Source organism: Malurus melanocephalus, unplaced genomic scaffold (assembly GCF_030028575.1).
Source record: "Malurus melanocephalus ecotype Western Australia unplaced genomic scaffold, MMel_1.1 scaffold_621, whole genome shotgun sequence".
Classification (NCBI taxonomy): domain Eukaryota; kingdom Metazoa; phylum Chordata; class Aves; order Passeriformes; family Maluridae; genus Malurus; species Malurus melanocephalus.
In genome coordinates, this window is record NW_026623853.1 from 200,010 (window position 1) to 205,394 (window position 5,385).

Consider the following 5,385-nt stretch of genomic DNA (forward strand, 5'->3'; position numbering starts at 1 on the left):
CCATTCAAACCAGAGTCAGCATTAATCCCAGCTCCTGGCAGAGCAGCCTTCAGCCCTTTTTCATTCTGAAGGCATTACCAGCACAATCAGTAACTAATTTCAGTTATTAATGTTTCAGCYCCACAAGATTTATGCAGGGCCATAAGGTCCTGCAGCAGTTTTATGGACCTGGGTGCAGCACTCCAAAAACARCACCACATTTTTTATGTTGTACAGCATGTCAAAATCATAATCCAAATGTCAGTTAACTGCTTGACTTTATATATGGCCTTACCAAAAAATTAAATATTCAGGAACATTAATTTTTTTTCTCAAAGCCACAAAATCTTCACTTGATAATTTCAAGGGATTTGTGGGGGTTTTTAATCAAATAAAAATTTGGTACTTTTTCAAGAAATAAATCATTGTAGTTTAGTATAGTTTATACASGCAATAATAAATACTGCTTAGCATCCAGGACAATAATAAATGCTATGAAATGAAGCACCATAGAAACTTGTGCTCACAGCATATAAATCATAAAGAGTTCTTATGGTGTGGAACTCRCAAACCCTAAAGTCAGAAAAGGTCCTCCCTGTTGAAAATGTGGCCAGGTGAAAGGTTTTTTTGCCAGGATTGTGAGTTTTTTTAAACTCCCAAGAGTTTAAGAATTCCTGGACTCTCCAGGCCCACTCTTAGATGTTTKTAATCTCCTTTTTCACAGGTCTAAAGGCAGGTACAGCCTAACCTGAACATCCTGAGCTCTTCTGGCAAATTCCCAGCACAGATAAATTGCCATCAAACGCTTTTCTCTCTCAAATCCACATTCTTGGCCATCCCATTGGCCCCATCCAGGCAGCCAAAGGAAACCTCGGTGTTCCAGGGGTGAATTTACACCAATCTTACCCAACAAATGCTCCATCTCATCCCTGAACTGCTCAGCAGCTCCTCAGGACATAGAGAGAGCAATTAAAAATATGATTTTCTGTCCAAACTGAACACAGCAGGTCAGGTTTGGGGTGCCTTGAAAGGCTGAAGGTAAAACTCAGATTTGTGTCTGTTCTTCACAACATTCTGCCACATTTCCTCCTCATTTATGTCAGTGAAATATGGATGCAAACACCACCATGCTGGAATTTACACTCTCAGTCTAAAATTCCCAAGCAAATTAGAAATATGTCTTTTTAAACCCCTCCCTTTCAGAAATACAGTAACTTTTATTTTCCCTTTTCTCTTTTTAACATAGAAGGAAAAAAAACACATTTTAATTTTTTTTAAAAAAATCTGTAATGTAATTAGAAAACAAAGCAGATGGAAAAATCAGAGCAATATTAGGATCTCTGGGAGGAAAGTAGGTAAGATCTGGAAATGCTCATGGGCAGGGTCAATTCTTTAAATCCTTCWCAAAACTGAGCAGAATCTGCCTCTGATCTGTCCCCGTCATTCCCAGTGACAGCCACAGCAAGGAATTGTCATGAATTCACCAAACATGAATCTGTATGGATTTTTCCTCTCAATACCCAGAGTTTTCTCTCAGGGAGAAGGCAGACAAAGACACATGTAAGGCCAATATTGGGTTACCCTGAGTTTAATTTAGAGCCACCAAAATTGAAGGCCAGCTCTTCATCTGTCAAAAATAAAAGCCAATATATCAGTGTTGATTTGCAGCAGCCTCAGCCCAGCCCTATGCAATTAATCCTGGCAGGGTTCTTTATAAATATTGATTTTTAATTGAATAGATGTATCATTTCTCTTCCAGCTTCAWACAGAGACATACACACACCTTGCAATATTTTTTTCTGTAACTGTTCCCACTTTTCCAAAATGGAGCCCTTAGATTTATTGTGTCCAAAATATTTTTTTTGTTGCAGAGAAATCTGAAAGTCAAAGCTCCATTCTGATCCATTTGTCAGTGCGAAATAATAAAAATAAATCAAAGTTCAGCTATCACAGCAGGAATAATTTCAAAAATGTCTTATTTTAGCTTCAGGTTATATTCCTTCTCTATTCTTGATGGCGCAGGGAAGTTGCCAATTACTGAGTTCCACATTGCCTTTTCTAAAGTTTTTGTGGCTTTACTGCTCAGATTTCCTGAGCAGCTGAATTCCTCTTCTGACACAAGAAGAGGAATCTGGTGCTTTGCTTTATGCTGCAATCATTCAAAGTTTATTTTACTTCATTCACTAAATTACTTTCAAGAAAAAAATGTAGAAAATGCCTTTTCAGGGAACGTAATTTCTGCCCAACTCCTCCTCAGTTTTTCTGTTACAAGAGAGACATTAGTACCATGTCATATTTAACAAAGCACTTTGTAAGCATTCATTAATCATGCAGTGCCCCTGAGAGGCACATTATGTAATGTTTAATCTGCTCAGCTGAGCCTGTAAGTACAAGAAACCTCTCAAAATTTTATCAGCTTTGCCATAAGAAGAGATGTATTTTGGGTGCAATCAGTCAGAGCAACTGGTGGCTTTCTGTCCCCAGATTTGCCCTCGGTGACAGAGCTGCTCACACTCACAGCACTGATGGATTTTGTGCTTTTAAAGCCACTAAAGAATTTCAGAGCCCAACTCCTGAGTGCCAGGGAGTTCACAAATATCTCTTGTACCCAAACCCTGCAGAAAAACCCCTTAAACCCCCTGCAGGAGCGGCCAGTCCTGACTCTGCACCAAAAAAACAGTGAAAACTGATCTCTCAGTCACCAACATTCCAGTTCCACCACATGAGAAACCTTCTTTGCCACTTGTGCTCTCTCTATTGCCATGAATTCCTGCACAGTCTTTAAAACTCCCATTTTAACCAGTTCTCTATTTCAAAATATCTTTCTTTGTGCAGTACAAAGCTCCTTTAAACATTCATTTTGTATTCCTTTTGTTATTCCCTGGTACATCAGGCAGGAGGTGGACAATAGAATGAAGCCACCAGGACAACAGAGCTGTGTATTTAAAGCCTGCTATCAGCCCTACCAGGCTTGAAAAAAAAATAAAAAAGATCAGCAGGTTCACACTCCTGAGCTAGTTATAAGGGTTTCTGCAGCTCTCCTTCTTGAAAGGATCTATTTAAATGTTGTATGACATCTATTTTCTCTCTGGGAATATCTTTGTAGTGTTTCATCTTTCTTTGCCATCAAAAAGGAGAGATGGCGATGCTGCAAACCACCGGAGATTCTGATTCCTCCYGCTGCCTTCACGCTTTCTGACATCACTGCATCCCAGCACCCTTTTTTACCATTATTCAACTGAAAGTTCAGCAAAATAGCTCTGTTTTTTCTAAGTTTCTTGAATCCTTACTGTTCATCCATCACAGCAGCACCAGGTTCTGCTGGCAATTAGCAAAGATCAGGAAATGAGGAAATGAGCTCTGATCTCAGCCTGACCCTGGCACGTTTTTGGGGCAGGTTGGGAAGGGTTTCTACAGCACCCAAGAACACTCAGATCATTTGTTTGGCACGGGGTGAGCTTCAAAAATCCCACAGAAACGCTGGGAAAAGGAATGTGGAGTGTCCTCAGAGCACATCATGTGAGGCCTTGAGATCAGACACATCACAGTGTGACTCACAGCCACACCACCTGTGCAGAGAAACAAAGAAATACCCTGGAAATGTATGGAAATATCTGAAAATATCTGTAAATGTCTGTAAATGTCTGTAAATATCTGTAAATATATGGAAATATCTGGAAATATTTGGAAATATCTGAAAATATCTGGAAATATCTGTAAATTCCACAGAGTCCAACCACCATCCGCGCCCTCAGCAGACTCACAGACTCACAGCCACACTCTTTTTTCAGAGAAACAAAGAAATATCCTGTAAATGTATGGAAACATCTGTAAATATCTGTAAATAAATATCTGTRAATATSTRTAAATATCTATAAATATCTGTAAATATCTATAAATTCCAGAGTCCCACCACCATCCACGCCCTCAGCATCAGCAGCGCTTGCCCACGCCGGAGTCAAGCTGCCTTCTCGTTTCAATAATTCATAATAAACCCGAAACACAAGACTTGGGAAATGGAGGTTGACCAGAGTTTAAAGCGAGATATGATTCTTTAATGCTGGAGAGGAGAGAAGAGGAGARCTGGTGCAGAATTTCAGCTCCAGATTCCCAGCTCTCCATCTCTCACCCTGCCCCGCAGGAGCAGAGCTGTGCCMGGGGTCCCCGAGCACCAACAGCCACTCATTGCCACAATCACTGGGTTTTTCACTCGAGAAAGGCTTTTTCTTCAAAGCACTGTAGAGTGAGATTTTCTAAATTGGAGCTCTGGGACCAGGAGATCTCTTTGGTCATGGCAGCAGCGACAGAATACAAATGTGTGCGTTTCCCTGAGAGCAGCTCGGCTCCAGCAAAGGAGGATTTCTGCTTATTTATTCCCCTTCCCCCCTCCTTTTGCCTGTGCTGTTTGCACAACAGAACGGAGAGTTGTTGAACAGAATGATATTATACCACATAATGTGTTACAATAAGCAGCCTGCAAAGAAAAACATCTCTGCTTTAAGAGATCAACTTCCAAATTGTATAAGATGTGGCAGTGGATGTGCAGGAGCAGATTAACCTCTGGGAGAGAAAAGCAACCCACTTCACTTATAAACTCAAATTACAAACACACCTTTCAGCATTTCATCTGATGTTTCTGTATACACACACAAAAGCCTCACGGTAAGCTGGCATGCAAAACCTGTTATTAAATATACAAGCCCTCAGAAAATAATATTTCAGGCCATGGAACAACAAAAAAAAAAAAAAGGGGACTAGAATGTGGAGAAACAAATCTAGTTTGCTGAAGTCTGCCTCATTTCAGCTTTGCCCAAAAGCAGCAGGGGCAGAGTTTGGGAAGCTGCTGGGCTCAGCAAGGTTTTTTGGGGTGGTGTCAGCACAGGGAAGAGTTCAGGGGTGCAGGGGATGGGTCACAGCAGCCAGGGGAGATGTCCCTTTGCTGTCCCAGCTAAAGCAGAGCTCACCAGAAAGCAGCCACCACCCCCAGTGTGTGAGACACAAAGGGGTGAAATTCAGTGCAGCTGAACTGCAAATTTGGAGGAGACCCTGCAGGATTTGTGGCATCAGGGATTTGCTGTTCATTCCCACCCTGAGTTTCTCCCCCCACCCTGAGGGAGTTTGATGAATCAGGAATTTGTCAAAACTCTCTGAGTGTGCTGAAGAGAACCAGRCTCACAGATAATTGACTGAGCAGGGCCTGGCACTCGTAGGAGCTGAAGCAGCTGAAGCAGAGCTTTGTTGAAATGAGAAAGCCTCAAAGAGATTTGCTCAGATCAAGATTTAAGCTGTGTCGGACATGTTCGCTGCGACTCGCAGAGCTGCCCAGACAAATTGCAGGCAGCAGGGAGCTCTGGTGATTACAGACAGGGAAAAGGGGGAAAAAAAACCATGAACAAGAAAACAAAA